At 40.2% G+C, this 17,762-nt stretch overlaps 1 pseudogene; it reads right to left on the bottom strand.

Moving 5' to 3' along the window:
• Window positions 1-16,735: 16,735 nt before the first annotated feature.
• LOC148183352 (uncharacterized) lies at window positions 16,736-17,524 on the bottom strand (annotated as a pseudogene).
• Between the last annotated feature and the right edge of the window lie 238 nt (window positions 17,525-17,762).

Below are 17,762 nucleotides of genomic sequence, written 5' to 3'. Positions count from 1 at the left end.
TGCACTTCTTCTGTATTTTTCTTTCCTGGTTTTCTCAGTCTCCTTTGGACTGAATTCTTTTGGGATCCTTCCTCGTGGGGAGCTCTGCTTATCTTAGTTCTCTGGTTTTGAAGAAAACTCCCAAGCTCGTTAGAATCTTGTTTCTTGTGTTTATTAGAAGGTCATCACAAAACTTGGCAGGTCTCTCCAGACTAGCTGCACAAGTTTAAATCACTGCAATCTGGTACATTTCTTTCTTCTGATGGTACAAGGCCTTGTGGCTCACTTTGTGTCTTATAGCACGAAATGGCCCCGAAATATGCAGCTCTTTTATCTTTATACCTATTTTAACCCAATTAACAATAGACATGTAAATTATTTTTCTTAGTAACCCAGTGACCCATCATCTATGTGCTGCACTGCGGCATTTTCTAACCGATCACTTACTATTACCCAAAAACCTCTAGAAGAACAACATGAAAAAGAAAGAAGGACAAGAGACAACACCCTAAATCCTCCATCTTGTTTTCTGTTCTCTAAACTAACTTTTTCACCCAGTGACTTAAGAAAGCTTTCTAATCTACACACTTACACTTTTAGCTTTTTCTATCTAATTTTAACAGTTGTTTTCATGTATCACCATGAAAACATGCTCATGAATTTCATGTTATATGAAATTCAGTGTTTTTCTGGATCTTAGAGTTAAGTATCAGAAACAAGGGCACACACTCTGTATCCCAGACTCCAACAAAAAGAAATTTAATTAAGTTCTGTAAAGACTAGTAGCCACTATATAAATTAGATGAGAAAGTGAGGTGGCCACCTAGTGGAACTTTGGACTATAACATGCTATTGCAACTCATGCTATTTCTTAAGAGGGAAGGCAAGTAGACAGAGGTATCATATGCTAATATGTTCTTCCCCCTACGAAATCACCCAGAATGGCAGAGGGACTGTGGGATCAAAATTCCATCTGACCCCCTAGTATTAGCCTTACTGAAAGAGAATAAGACTAAGAGGGGAAGGCTTAAGCAGTGTTGCTCGGCGTGTAGCACAGGGCAGAGATGCACAAAATCAGATAAGGTTTACCAGACTGTGGCCCAAGAACAAGATCTGGCAGATGATTTGCTTAAACCTTCCCACATGAGACAAGAAAGGGATGAGGATGAGGATGTAGACTCAGAGGTTACAGACACCCCTCCGATTGCGCACCAGACTAGACAACAGACACACATATTACAGGCACCGCTGCAAGAGGCAGTGAGACCAGAGGGAAGAGTGGTATTAGTTAAAGTTCCCTTCTCCACAATTGATTTGGAGGCGTGGGAAAAGGTTGTTAAAAATTACCACAGTAATCCAATTAACACAGCTAAACATCTGCGATATATAATAAAACAACACAATCCAGACTGGAGTGATATGCAATTATTATTGGATACACTGACCAAGACAGAAAAACAATTAATTATAAAAACAGCAAGGGATCTGGCAGAAGATTATTATAAAACCCAACAATTGGATGTGAAAGATTATTTCCCACTCCAAAACCCACAGTGGGACCCAAACAGATCAGCAGAATTGAAGAAATTAGAAAGCTATCAAGAGTGGATTGCAAAGGGGATGGAAAAAGCCATTCCCAAAACTATAAATTGGTCAGCTTTATATGCAATCAAGCAGGGGCCCTCTGAGTCACCATCTGAATTCCTTAAAAAATTAAGAGATGCCATGCGTCATCACACATCACTAGACCCTGAGTCTGAAGTAGGGATACAGCAGTTAGTTAATTTATTCCTGAAGCACTCTACAAGTGACATAAGATGTAAACTTCAAAAGCTTTGAGAGACAGATGAGAAGAACTTAGAGATTTTGTTGGATGAGGCATGGAGAGTTTTAATAAACAAAGAATGAAGAAGTTCGTAGCTGTTGTTAGTGAGAGAGAAAGAGGGAAACGCAGACAAAGACCACCTAGACAAGGCCCATCCCAGCTGAGCAGAGACCAGTGTGCGATCTGTAAGAAATATAGTCACTGGAAAAATCAGTGCCCAGAACGAAGATGGGGTGACTTTTAGGAAAAGGGAGATGGAGAAAAAAAAAAGTGATTGCATATGTGAAAGAAGATTGAAGAGGACCGGTAAATCTGCCCCCAGAAAATCCACTAGTTATAAAATTGAAACTAGAAGAAAAAGGGAAAAAAGTGGAATTTCTAGTTGACACGAGGGCAACATATTCAGCCTTAAATAAAACTTTAGCACCTGTGGAGAAGGATTATGTTACAGTAATAGGAGCAACTAGTCAACCTGAAAAAGCATATTTTTTCAAACCATTAAAGTATAGACTCAGAAAGCAATGAGGCATCCATAAATTCTTATATTTGCCCAGCTCCCCAAGACACCTTTTGGGGAGGGACTTGTTAGAACAATTGCAAGTAACCATTAAATTTAAAAACAAGGAAGTTATTCTAGAAGTAAATGATGAACAGTACATAGAGGCATTAAGTTTAATGTTGACAGCCATTCACACAGAGAGAGAAATTAGTGAAGAAATAATAAATCAAGTATTTTCTGGAGTGTGAGCATCCAATGTACCAAGGAGAGTGAAAAATGCATTCCCTATATTAATCAAACTTAAAGAAAAGACAACCAGTTAGAATTAAACAATACCCCCTGAAAAAGAAAAATAAGGAAAGAATTAGTCCCATAGTTGAAAACTTTTTGCAGTTGGGGTTATTAAAAGAGTGCCCATCTGAGTTCAATATTCCTATTTGCCAGTCCGAAAACCTGATAAGTCATACCGAATAGTACAAGATCTAAAGGCTGTCAACAGAATAACTGAAGATCTCTACCCTGTAGTTGCAAACCCATACACTCTGCTAACATGCCTGACACCCGAGCTAACTTAGTTTACTGTTTTAAACTTAAAAGATGCCTTCTTTTGCCTCCCTATCCATGAGGACATCCAGAAAATTTTTGCATTTGAATAGGAAAACCCCAAAAATGAGTGCAAATCCTAGCTCACTTAGACTGTGTTGCCTCAAAGATTTAAAAACTCTACTACTCTGTTTGAGGAACAACTTGCCAAATATCTAGAATCCTGGGAAGCTCCCCCAGAAGAAAAGAAATGACTGCAGTATGTAGATGACATCCTCATAGCCACCCGGACAAAAGAGGCATGCATAGCTTGAACTGTAAGCCTGCTAAACTTTCTGAGACTTCAGAGATACAAGGTATCAAAGAAAAAGGCCCAGGTAGTGAAGCAAAAAGTAATTTATCTGAGTTATGAAATCAGTGCTAGAGAACGGACTCTAGAGCAAGATCACAAAGAAGTGATATGCCAAACCCTGAAACCTCAAACAGTAAAAGAGCTGCAAACATTCTTAGGTATGACAAGATGGTGCAAACTATGGATACACAACTATGGGTTGCTTGTGAAACCTCTGTACATGCTCATTACAAGCAAAAACAGAGACCTCCAGTGGACAAAAGAAGCCACGCAAGCCTTTCACCAGCTGAAGAATGCTCTAATGTCGGCCCCAGGTCTCAGACTCCCAAATGTAAGTAAACCGTTCTTCCTATTTTCCCATGAGAAGCAGGGAATTGCCCTGAGGATACTGGCCCAAGACCTAGGTCCGTACCAGAGAGCAGTTGCTTACTTCTCCAAGCAACTAGACACAACAGCCAAGGGATGGCCGAGATGCCTTATAGCTGTTGCAGCAGTGGTGCTGAATATTCAAGAAGCACACCAATTCACCCTGAACCAGAAAATGACTGTATTGGTGTCTCACACAGTGTCTGCAGTCTTAGAAGTAAAGAGCAAGCACTGGCTTTCCCCACAAAGGTTCCTGAAATACCAAGCCATCATGGTAGAACAAGACGATGTAGAAATAGTTGTAACTAACATTATCAACCCAGCTTTTCTCAGTGGGAATCAAGGAGAGCCAGTACACCATGACTGCCTGGAGACTATCGAAGCCTCCTACTCCAGCCACTCAGATCTAAGAGACACCCCACTGGATGACACAGGAGCCTGGTTCACTGATGGGAGCAGCTACATTGTCAGTGGAAAGTGACATTCCAGGTATGCAGTTACCACCTGCAAAGAAGTAGTAAAATCTAGACCATTGCCAGCAGATACCTCTGCACAAAAGGCAGAGATCATCACTCTAACCCGTGCCCTGGAGATGGCCAAGGGGAAAAAAATAAACATCTATACAGACTCGAGATATGCATTTGGGGTTGTACATGCACATAGAGTCATCTGGAAAGAAAGAGGACTGTTAAATTCACAAAGGAAAAACATCAAACACGTGCAAGAAATATTGCAGTTACTGGAAGCAGTCCAGCTACCTGAGCAGGTAGCAATTATGCACATTAAGGCACACCAGAAGGTGAGCTCGGAATTAAAAGAAGAAAACGAACTAGCGAACAGAAAGGCAAAAGAAGCAGCAAAGACTGAGATAATGATTGAGAGCACCTTAATTCCTGATAGACAAGTCTCCCTTGAAAGTAAGCCAGTATATACCAGAAAAGATAGAAAACTAATTCAAGATCAAAGAAGAAAGTATAACCAAGAAGAATGAGCTATTACTGTAAAAGGGACAATAGCTATCCCTTCTCATCTGTTATGGTCACTAGTAAGAGAAGAGCACCAAAAAACACATTAAAGAATAGATGCCCTGTATAGCTATCTCATCAAAAGGATCACTGCCAAAAATCTATACTCTACTGTCATTCAAATAACCCAGCAGTGTGACATTTGCCTCCAAACTAAACCCAAAAATACCCCCAAACCAAAACTTAGTCAGATTGAGAAAGGCCACGGGCCTAAACAACAGTGGCAAATTGACTTTTCAAAACTCCCAAGAAAAGGGGGGTATCGTTATTTGCTAGTTTTAACAGATACCTTTTCAAGGTAGCCAGAAGCTTTTCCCACCAAAATTGCCAAAGCCTGGAAGGTAACCAAAGTATTGTTACAAAAAGTAATACTACGCTTCGGAGTTCCAGCCACAATATCTTCAGATAGGGGGCCACATTTTATCTCAAAAATAGTACAACATATCAGTTGACATCTGGGGATAGACTGGGAGCTCCATACCCCTTATCTCCCCCAGTCAAGTGGCCAAGTGGAAAAAATGAATAATTTAATTAAACAGCAAATTGTTAGGCTGGGACAAGAAGTTAATTTACCCTGGCCTCAATCTCTCCCACTGGCATTGATACGGATCCGAACCAAGCCTAGAGCCAAGGAAAAACTAAGTCCCTTTGAAATGCTTTATGAGAGACCATATGGTGTGCAAAAGGGATTGTCTACCCAAGTGAAGGAAGAGAGGCTGACTGCCTATATAATAACCTTAAGCAAGCAGCTCAAAGCAATTGAGAAACATGTGGCTAGAACCCGGAGCAGAAGACTAGATGGGCCAGTGCATGACATACAGCCCAAAGATTATGTGTATGTTAAGCCTCTTACAGAAAAAACTTTAGAGCCACAGTGAAAAGGACCATTCCAAGTGCTCCTCACCACCTTCACCACAACTAAGATCAAAGAACAGAGCACCTGGATTCACCATTCTCAAGTGAAGAAGGCTCCAGAAGCCCCTTGGAAAGTAACACTGGGTGACAATGAACTGAAACTAAAACTTACTAGAGCAAAATGAATACATTGCAGTTGAGAGTATTCCATGATTTAGCTTGTAGAAACCTAGTCAATAGAATTATTCCGTTTTACTTGTAACTATAAGTGTAATCCAAGAATTGGAAAGCACCTCTAGTCAAAAAAGTGCTGAATGGCCTTAGTCCCAAGCTTTCATTCAATGCACTGGATTCATGAGAAAATATTCTGATATAAAAGATTTAAACCTGTCAACTGTGGTTATGCATGAAAACCAAGTGTCATGGGGTGACTTTACCTTTAAGATAGCTTCGGGAACTGGGAAGCAGTTGAAGCTGCGAAAGGCTGATGGGAGTCTTTTCTTGTGACCAATTATTGGTCATTTCTAAGAATTGACAGCAGTTTTGACCATTGAAAAGTGAGATCAACTTGTGAACACCACCTTAAGATGTAAAGCCAGGGCTCTCTTGTTCTATTTGGTTTCCAGCTTCTGAAGAGGTTCCCCCCCCCCCCCCCCCCCCGGCCACAGGCCGGACAAGGCCACAGAGGGCGGGGGAGAAACGGAGCCGGCCGGCCTGACTTGGTTTGTAGTTTCTGCAGCTGGACTGAAACCTGACACCATGAACATCTGCAGCTTTTCCAAGACTTTAACTCTTTTACTACCTGGATAAAACTTACAGATTACTCCTTTTTCCAAGAGAGAGAGAAGGATGAGAGAGATAACATGAAGAAGACATCATAAAACTATCAAAAACAGTGAAGAAAAGAGTTAAGTTTTAGATGAGGAAGAGAGAATAAGGAGATGCTTTAATTAAGCTGAAATATTTTTCTGTTAAAGCTATGGAGATGGACAATAGTGTTCTGAAAAAACTCCTATAATTCATCACAGAGTATATTGGGAGGAATGGAATGTTCAAAGTGTGGATTTTGAGCAAAAGGTGGAGTAATTGTGATACAATGAGGGGCTGGAACAGAGGGGGGAGAAGTAGTAGTTGAAGATTTGGGGTCATTGTAGAGGCAAAGAAAAAACTTCTGTTTCCAGGAAGCTCACAGAGACAGATGAAGAGAACTTTTGCCTTTGAATAACTCATCCTTAAAAATGACATCCCTAGACTCATTGACCCATACACACCTCAGAGTGATGTGAAATGGGAGGAGAGAACTGATGACAGATTTCAGGCAGCTGGCATCAGAGAAATAGAAAGCTATAACAGAAATATTTTTCTTGTGAGAAACTCCATAGATTAGCAGAATAAGGCTTCTGTTTCTCTACAAAGGCTGATGAAAAGACTCTAGCAGGAATTGGGACTGTTTTAAACACCAAAGTTCCAAAGTTTTTTGTCTCTATGTTGTCATGTAAACAAGGGAATAGTTGGGTAGTGGGAGAAAAAGGAGTTGTCTGGAGGTTTATTCTGGTGTTCTTATTCTTGTAGTTTTACTAATAAACTTTCTTTATTCCTTTTAAGCTTTAAGCCTGTTTTGCTCTTGTTCTAATCCATATCTCACAGCAAAAAATAAATAAGTTTTCTAGTAATTTTTTAGTTACTGCTTTAAAACCACAACATTTATTTGGTGCATTGGCCAGGAAACGAAATTGGCAAATCTAATCCACTACACCAAGTGTATGAAAAGCGAGAATAGCAAAGAGAAAAGTTGTGGTTCCGTCAAGAGACTATAAGAAAGTTAATCAGAGTAAGATGCCGAATGATTAACAAGACTAACCATGAAAAGGTAATTCAAATTAGTGTTTCAACTTATCCCACAAGCAAGCACCAAAAAAATTGTAATCATCTAAGTGAATTGGATTGTTAGTATAACTTCACATTAGTGCAGACAGTAAATGTGGTTTGCCTGTAGAGTCGTAGTACTACTGAGCTCTCATTCAAATTTAAAATAAAAGCCATACCTATTGCAACAACCAAATCAACTGTAACCCAAGCTCAGACCACACCACCTAAAATTGAACCTAAAATTTAAGAAGTTGATGCCTATGTAATAAAGAATACAAGACAACAACAGCTCTTATTTAATCCAGAGTGGTCTCTCAAGCGTATTGAATTCCTAATGCAAACTAACATCTCTGAGATTCAGCCAACCTGCTCCTTTTTCCTAAAGACATTACTTGAGAGCTAAGCAACATAGTTACAAAAACAAGTTTACTTCAGAAGCAGAAGACGAAAAGATTTAACTGAATTATTAAGAACAAGATTGGAGGTCCTAAATGAAATCAATTCAGAAATATTAATGAATAAATTAGCTGCTGCAACAAGTGATTTGACCAAACTAAAACAGCCCTTACAATCCTCTTTATTAGCACTAAGAACTAACCAATAGCAAATTTCCAAATTATTACCAAAATAAGAAGAAACTAAAAACCAAGACCACAAACTAATAATAAATGCACTTAATATGGCCCAAGAAAATGTGTCCTTAGCCCTCAGCTGCATAAAAGCACAATTATGAGTACAATCAGTGGTTACTTTAATAATAAAGGAAAGAAATAAAAGTACTTTCCCAATTAAGATTCAGAAAATTGTCTTAGACAATGCAAAAAATTTAAAAAGGAAACTTCAATCCTAGTAGACCCTAGTAAATTTTACTTATGACCCGACCACCAAGACTGCTACTGCTTTTGTACTAACTATACGTAACACCACAATTTACAATATCCACCCTATTATTGCATTAAGATTGAATCATGAAAAGACAGTGCTCTACCCTTCAGAGCATAGAGCATAAGCCCAGATGATGAATGAGAAGTGGAAAACTGTGAATTTAAAGTCTTGTGTTACCTGAGAAAAAGAAGATCTGTAAAACTAACACAATTGAGACACAAGATATATGTCTAGACACCGAAAAAACATTTGCCACTTTGAAATTCATCCAGATACTAATCAAAAAACTGTACTTGTATATCTGTCCTGGGTTGATTATGATGTTAAATTGTATCCCCATTCGTCCACCTAACCCAGACACAGGTTTTGTATTCTTAAAATTCCATCTAAGAGTAAAAGTGAGTGGAAAAGAAGCACCGAGTCTGTTATCAGAGACTGTACTTGCTCCCCCCGCATCAGGAGTTTTGACTACAGCACAGACAGACAACAAGAGACAGATCGCCTTGGCTTTCCAACTAGCCGGAGCAGAGAGGTCTTCCTGGACTGTTTTCTTTCCCTTTTTCTGAAACGAATCGAACCTGCTCTGGACTGGGGACTCGGGGGAGCACCGGGAGCTTGCACCCATGGACTACAGGGAGCCCAGCCTGGGCAGCGGCATTTTCCAGCACCAGAGGGACTGATAACAGAGCGAACACCCACAGGAAAGAGACCCTCTGAAGTTTGTCATCTCTTCTGAAGGGCGAGAGGTTTTGTAATTCTATATCGTTCATTTTTGTGCTGGGTAGTGCTGTGCCTGTGAAATAAACAGGTTTTTTCCACTTCTCTCAGAGAAATCTCTTCCCGAACCGGTTGGGGAGGTGGGAGAAAAGGGCCACGTGGGTTTGCTTCCCGGGGGGAGCCCCACTGGAGGTTTTCTCCCAAATTTGCCCTAAACTAGGACAATATCTTAGCCTAAGCTGTGTATGTTTAAAAACTGCTTGTGTTTCCATAAAAATAGATGATAACAATGTAACCTTACCTACTGAAAATCATTCTAATTTCTGTAATTTTGTTAAAATAATAGAGTGTAATTTTTCATATGTGGCACCAGTTACATCCCATCAGTTGATAAGATCTAACTACACAATGTACCATAAATTATCACCTACACCCATTAAAATGAACCTTACATTAGTAAGACAACTAATGAACCACCAAGACTTAACAAAAATCCTAAAAGAAATTCAAGAAAATGAGCAAGACTCTAGTTACTGTCTATCATAATATAAAAAAATAAGCAAAGTATTACAAAGAGTGAACCAAGACACAAATCATCACTAATGAGATATACTTGTTAGATAGTCACCAACCGCAACTAGAATTTTGAACACACTTCACCATCCTATTATTGTCATACTAACATTAGTAAGTGTAATTCTAGTGCTATCACCATGCTTGTTTAAAATTAGAAAATGTTAAAACGAATAGCAGTACTGACTTCCCTAGCAGCAGCATATAATAATGCAATAAAAGATACATACAGAGGAGAGCAAGCTGTGGAAGTAGACTAAAAAAGGAAAAGCATTGTATTGTTAAGTAAAAGAATTTACTGATTTTCTAGAAAAGGGGGGACTGAAACAGAGAAATTAAGAATTAAGAATTAAACATAAAGAAATGCTTGACTAAAAGAAGAGGGGTTGACAAAAACCATACTCCACTCCACAAGAGCAGGGAAAGAGTGAAACTACAAAATAAGATAAAGAGCTAGAATACACAAACAAGATGCAAAGACAAAGGCACCACAAGATAAGGGGATTCCTTAAACCCCTAAACCAGAAAGAACAGTATCAAAGTCCAAAAAGTAATCAAAAAACGGAAAGAGGCATGCACGAAAAAACAAAGTGAAGAGTTCAGCTAAAGAGAAAATTGCTGACCTCGTCCCAAAGACGACCCCAAACAACCACCAAACTGACCAGAAACAACCAATGCGCAGCTGCAAAAGAGCGTGGAGCTAATTGTAATATGAAGTGAAGACAAGTGAGGTTAAGAAATGAATATGTATTAAGCGTATTGTGCAATCCTAGTTTGTAAAGGATAAAAAGAGAAAACCAAATCTCAAAAAGTGTGCATACTTTTCAGAGGAGATATCCCCCATGCAACTCAGCACTGGATAAATTCATACCTACTCATATAACTACTCTGTGAGTTATAGAGTTCTTTTCTATCCGCATATCAGGTCCCCGTTTGATGGATCCCCGAATAGCCTGGTTCCAGCCAGAGAAGCTCGGCTCCTCAAACCGCCTGTGGATGCAGATCTGGGAGACCACGCAGGGGGTCCGCAACCTCTACTTCCAGCAGCAGCAGCAGCGACAGCAGCAGCCATCCCCGCCCAGCCAGCCTGGACTCCCCGCCCGGCATGTACTGCGCTCCCTGTGCCAGCCTGTTCAGACTTCTGCAGACACGGACTACCTCCGCTGATACAGCTTTGGACAGAACACCGTCATCCAGAAGCTGAGATAAAGTCAGACAAAAGATGTTCTAACAGAGTTTTATCCCCATGGTCCCGCCCCGCAGGTTTTGGGGCGAAAAGTTTGCCTTCTGAGTGTTTTATGCCTTTAACTTTTCCTATGTTGGTTTTAAGGATTGTCTGTGTGCCCTCCCTGCGGTGCCACGCTCTCCCCCCCCCTCCCCCCCCCCCCCCCCCCCCCCCCCCCCGCCCCCGCGACTCCAGTGTTGGAGGGGCCGGGGCAGCAGCCGAGCGGGGGATTGGCAGACAGCAGCTTGCGTTTCTCAGTCCGGACTCCCCCCACATCCCGCCACGCGGCAAGCACCGCTGTGATGTTAACACACAGCATGGCAGGAGCTAGTCGCGGCTCCTCCGCTCCCAAGGAGCAGCTCTGCCAAGGGTAACAGCTCCATTCCCCCCCTTCCCCTGGGGATGATGAAAGGGTACTGATACATTGATTACAGAATGTGAATCTACTGATACGATATTGTTAAGTTAGAATTTTAGGGGTTCATTTGGTTTTTACCCCAGGATTCTTGGAAATCTTGTTTTAAAATTATATCATGTAGGAGATTTTTTCCAGTTAGGGTGGGCACTGGCCACGCCTTAGCTTTTTCTGGATAAGAGCTACCAAGAGGCTTAGATATTTCTGCAGCGAAATTACATGAGTTCTTTGACTCGGCAATTTGACTCGTAAATATAACAGCTGAATCGATCCTCGCCATGGAGAGATGTTCAGGTCTTCAATGGAAAGAAACATTTTATATGTTTGCAGTTTCTGGGCTGATCAAATTTAGAGCAACAATTAAAAAAAACATTAATTTGAGCAAGGTATATTTATATTAGAAATTTGAAAAATGAATTATCAAAACTAAAATTTGATTGACTAATAACAGTAAAGCCTAATTAATTTATTAATTTAGGAGAAGAAATGCCTATGTTTTATTACCAGCAGGTGCAAGCAGTTACATCAGACAACCATCACCTTCGAGGAGTGAAAAGGGACACCTGTTTCAAGATTTAAGAAGACATCTAGTGATGCTAAAGATCAACATCTTCAGCTGATGGACTTTTCTTTGAGTTTCATTTATTTGGACTCTAAGTCAAAAATTATTAATTTTCCAAAACAAATGTAATTGTACTTTGTGGTAATTGGGATCATGTAGATCTTTGGGAATCAGGTTCATCAAGCAAATTCCTTTATTGATATTACTGTTTTCAATTCAAATTCTCATCCTACAGGTATCATTGGCAATTGAGCAAGCAATGGTCTAATCCTGCAAAAAGCCCATACAGCTCACTCTGGTATTTTTACCACACGTTCTGCAAAGGTAAAAAGTGTAAGTGTAAATACACAGATTTCCAACAGCTCAGAAAGGGCTTTGGAGATTCAAAGTCTAAATATTTGGGCTGTACAGTTTTGCAGCCTTTATCGGAGTAGACCTGCTTCTTGGGAAAGTAGATCATCTCGTCAGCTATGACATGCTTTTGCAACAAAAAAAAAAAAAAAATAGGAAGCACTCATGCTGTCTGAATTAATTGCTCATTTGAAACAATTTGAAAATTGTGAAAAACAGGAAAAGCTATTGATTCCTGGAAGGATGAATCTGACTGGCAAGTGCTAGAAGGTCATGAACCAAGTTTGGCCCAGTTAGGTACCTCTGAATCTGGTCATTGAATCTGCTTATATAGCAGATGTTATAAATGATTAGTCAATTTTATTAGTAAAAAGAAGAAAATTATTCTATAATCAAATTACAAGCATAAAAAGGAAACTATAAGCAAAAATCAGTTCGGCGCTGTGCTAGGCGAACAGCACCGGATGATACAGGGAGGAGGCTTTCTACAGCACTTCTCCACCATGCTTCACAAACTGCAACTGTCCCAAGGTGCTTTTTATATGTTTTCAGCCTCTTCGGGGGGTCCTTTGGAATACACTGCTTGCAGACAAATATTCATGCTGTTTTGTGTGTATATGTTGTAATTTCATCAGGTTCCTTGGAAATACACTTCTTGCCGACGAATATTTATGAGTGCGTATCATTATAATCTTATCGGATGGAGGTTTCTTGGAGATATGCCCTTTGCAGATGAATATTCATGTTGGCCTTGCTGCATATCACTATAATCTCATCAGGGAAGGTTTCTTGGAAATATGCTAGGATTTTTGTCAGACAAGATTATAACTTTAGCACTAATTTATTCATGCTATGTATCACAGCAGACATAACCAAATGCTTGGATTATTCACTTTTGAAAGAGGTCAATAATACAACCTTGTTTCATTATTGAAAATTTTTCCTGCACAGAGTCACTCCAATTTACCAGGTTTAACTGACTCCTTGCAAGAATGAACAACAGGACTTGATGGTAATGCATGAAGGATTCAATAACATGTGCCAGAGAATCTCCCTGACCATTCTAAGTTAATGTCCAAGCAAGGTTCTGTTTGGTAATTGACAAGTTACTAAAGGGATCTCTGATGCTGTGTTTGTTCTCTTTCCTGCAAGGGCCCAGCAGGTGATTACAAATGCTACCTTTCTGCCCTAAAATAAAGGGGAATTATGGACGCTGAAAGCAGGCAGGGAGCACAGTGCCTGTGTGAAACTAGTTCTCTCTCTGGCCTGAGAAATTATAAGGAGGAATCCAAACAGTCCTTGTAGAAGGACAACAACCTTTGCAGGTGTTGTTTGGATCCTTGTTGTTTACTTGCGAGAAACAGTCAAAGGGTTTAGTTTCTAACTGTCTAATAGTGATGTGTTGGCTTAATGGCCAATGAGAGTTTTACCTCTCGGACCTACTTGGACCTATCTATAAAAGAAGATCTGGAATGATAAAACTGGCTTTCTTGCATAACCCAGAAGAGAGTCTATGTCATACTGCTTCGCCGGTCCTAATATATTGCGACACACACCAAACTTTCACAAAGCAGAAATCTATAGATTTTCCTGGAAATGTGTGGAGTTTCTCCCCTGAGAAGGGACACCTGCTTCGTGGTTACTCCCCAGGGGTTAAGTGAAGCAATTTGTGTACGTTATTATGAAAAATGAGGTTCACTTCCTGGTAAAATTTAAAAGTGTAATGAAAGACAATAGGAGACAAAGATAATAAAGCAAAGATTAATGTCCGGGTGCTTGACGTTCTGCCAGGACCACACTTGCTATTTCAGAGACACTGTTTATATACTTTTTCTACTGCATCAGCCTATTGCATATTCATAAACAACCATACATATTCAAACTTCTCCTCAAAATTATTTACATGTTCCAAAAACTTCTTAGCATAACTCCTCCTTGTGACCACCTTTTTGGAGCATGTGCACCTCTTGGTTGTAGTTTTAGTCCGTTCTTACTATCACCCCCAGCTTGGGTTTTAGTCCATACTGAAAGAAATTGGCCAGGAGACAAGACTCCGGTTTGACGCCTTTATTAGGATTCAGCTCTTGGGGTGGGGGGCCCGAGGAGTTGCTTGCACCACGGCCGCTCCCACACTGGCAGCTCCAAGGAGGAGGCACAATTCAGCTTTGCAGCACACACTGCAGAGCTGGGGCTTCTGTCCTCATGAGAGTAGCCAGGAGGCCTGTTGTTCTGGCTTGTTGTCTAGGGTGGTGTCACAATCCGCAAGGATCCGCAAAGTTCATTCCAATTGGAGCAGGCACTAAATGATGAATCAAAGTGTAATTATACTGCAAAAGATAATATGAAGTAACTGGAGCTAAATAAGAAAAGTCACATTCTATAATCTCAGTAAAATTGCATACACAAAAATTTGAATGATTCTTAGTATCCACTACTATGTTTTCTACAAGCATACTATCACAAGCAGTTCTCAAGCATACACATCCATTGCCTACATACACAAGCACTGTTTCAGAAGTCTCATTAGGATGGATTTCAAAATGACAGATATTCTGTTCTGTGTCTAAACAAATGTCTTGAGCTTTGATTGCATTACTTTCACAGATAAACCCTTGTTGTTCCCGGACAATACAATTTTCTAAACCAGCAGTTTGCCATTTCCCACCAATCTGACGGGCCCATTCCCTATGCTCTAAAGGATAGAGAACAGCTCTGTCATGATTCAGCCCCAATGCAATGATAGGAAAGATTGAATGTACTGAAGCATTACGTATTGTCAGCACAAAAGCTGTGGCTATGTTTGTGGTGGGATCGTAGGTAAAATTCACCAAATTCCACCAAGATTGAAATTCCTTTTCAAAATCATTGGCATTGTCCCAGACTATTTTCCGAATTTCAGTGGGAAAGGTGCCTTCTTCACCCTCTCTGATAATTGATGCAGCAACTGACTGCATCCACAACTGGGCTTGAATACAGCTAAGAGCCAAAGAAACATTGTTTTGTGCAGCACTGAGTGCATCAATTATTAATTTGTGATCATTTACATTTACCATTTCCCAATTTGGTAATATGTTTGATAGCAACCACTGTTGGGCTCCCAAAGCAATTAAAGATGACCTCAGTGGTTGTTGTATTTTGGTCAAATCTTTAGTTGCAACAGCCAATTTATTCACCAATACTTCTGAATCAATACTATTCAAAATTCCTAGTCCTGATCCCACGACACCGGTTATATCTCTTGTCATCCGTTTGTGAAAAGAATTTCGCTTTCGCAACCAGGTTGTCCTCCCCTCAAAGGAAGTTTGCAAAAAAGGTGAACAAGCTGGCTGAATCTCTGAGACATTGTTTTTCATTAGTAAATTGACTTGTTTGACAGACCATGCTGGATTAAATAGCATTTTTTGTTGGCCAGTTTTCCTGATTATATAGGGTTCAATTTCAAAAAATTTTGGGGTTCGGTATAACCGGTGGTTGGGTGGTGATAGGTATAGGTGTTATAATATTAACATCAAGTTCTCCCCAGTATTTTAGTATTATTTTACCATACACAGCTTTAGAGGACAATTGTACAGCCATTAAATTCAACCAATAATCTTGATTCTGAGTTTCACAAGATATAACCTGGCCATGAAATCCGGTGACATGACTGTGTACAGGTTCAGTGTGGGATCTGGTACTTGGTCTGCAGTGTGTTGAAACATCATCACCTTGGGCTAACGTAAAAGAAGGGAAAACATTAGCTTTGTCATTTAGCACAAAAAGGGGTATTCACACCATGGTATGTGATTATTACACTAAATATAGGCCTTGCTGCAGCATTTATTTTAAATCTCTAAGTTCATGGTTTATCTGATCTTCATGTCCCTTGGTGTTCTTCTGTAGGAAATAAACAAAACAGAGTCTGCCACATAGGGGCAGGAGATTAAAATGATGGAATTATCCAGTGGGTGTTTATCCAATGCTATATCCCCAGGGCATCGGAGGCTACCCATGCATATTCTCCTGTAGCTCTTTTAAAAGCTTCAGTTTGGACTAACCAAGATATAATCCCCACTCTTACCAGCAGAAAGCATAGAATTTCTTGCCACTTTTCCTTTTGCCATACTGGAATTCTGTTTATTTCCCAGTCCTTTTGGTGCCAAAAAGGAAGCCACTCAGTATATCCCTTGAACATAGCATAGGAGTTAGTGTAGATACAGACAGGAGAGGTATTCTGTGCCTTATGCTGGAAAACACTCCAAACAGCTATCAGCTCTGCAGCCTGAGTGAGGGCTACTGCCCTGCACCTCCACACCTCTCCCTCTCGTTTGGCAGAGGTATCAGTGAACCAAGAGTTTGCTGATTGTCTTTGCTCACTGTCCAGAACCTGTGAGTGGTGTTGCTTTGGCCCACTGCCCAGAATCAGTAGAGGGCGAGGTGGAGCGCTTGGTACAATGGGGCTGGAATCCTGCCACTGAGAGACCAACTTACTTAATTTTTCAAGCGGCAGGTTAACCATTAAACCCTTCGGTACCCCTTTCTTCACCCCCAAGTTCCACCAATACTGTAGGCTAGAAATTTGCCTACCCTTTTCTGTTTTTATTTTAGGAGGGGTTTCTTTAATTACCAAGTCAGGTTTGTCATGGCTGCTACTTAAGCTCTCAGTTTTTGGTATCACCTGATTTTTTACAGCTCCTTCTGTTATTGAGAAGATGTTAATGTTCAATCTGGGCATACCACTTTCTCATTGAGGCCCTCTGGGCCACCCCGTCAGGGTGGAGAGTCCCAGTAGCGACTGTCTTAGTAATTTCAAAAGGGTCTTTTAATGCAATTGATTGTTGTTGTGCAATTTTTTCTACTTCTATGAGAGCTGGATTAACTGCAAACAATCCCTTTTCCCAGGTAGTGTACCTCTTTTCAGCATATTTATTTTTTATTACTTCTTTTTCTTCTCCTCCCACCAGGATATCATCTATGGTTGTTTGGAGGAGAATTGCTGTAGGTTTCAGTGATTCTGGAAGACCACAAATTAAAGGGGTCATAATTTCAGCTTTCACAGGTAACAACATTGGTGATTCATAGCCAGCAATTAATTTTCTTTCATGAATCAGTTGCAAACAAGCTGCTTTATAAATATTTTCTAAAATTTGGTCTGGGGAGCTGGTCAAAGCTACAGGATATCCCCTTTCCAGGGGGTTAAGTCCCTCTGCCCAATATGCAGCTCGCTGGGTTAGGGACCATGGGTTGCGTTTATCTCCTGTTGTTAAGAAAACACCATGTCCCCAATAACCACTTGCTTCTTGTTCAGATAATTAAATTTGATCTCCCCCTGTGAGAGAAACTCGAAATACGTATTCTGTCTCTGACTCGTGAGGGAGATGCCCGTACTCCTTTTTCAACTTAGCCAATTCAGTAGCAGTGTACAGGATTTCTTTAGTGGTTATATGTAGATTAAGATCTTCATCACTGATATAATTATATTCTGTTTTAATCAAAGGTCTCATTTGTGAGCAACAATTTTCACCACAATTTTTACCAAATGTAATTCTGTTTGAGGATATATGTGATTTATCTGAGGAGTTTCTTTTTCCAACGACTCCTTAAAGGAGTCAGCAGACTGTGAATTTTTGGCACACTCCTCACTCAGAGCAATTCATAAGAAATGAACTTCATTTTGCAAACTTTCAACTAAATTTTGTAGGGATTGTATAATTGCATTCTCTTCCTGCCTTCATCTCGTGC

Source organism: Pseudopodoces humilis, chromosome 12 (assembly GCF_049639895.1).
Source record: "Pseudopodoces humilis isolate 2021_Gansu_Grassland_sample_001 chromosome 12, ASM4963989v1, whole genome shotgun sequence".
In the NCBI taxonomy this organism is placed as follows: Eukaryota; Metazoa; Chordata; class Aves; order Passeriformes; family Paridae; genus Pseudopodoces; species Pseudopodoces humilis.
This window is presented reverse-complemented; position numbering and strand designations above follow the sequence as displayed.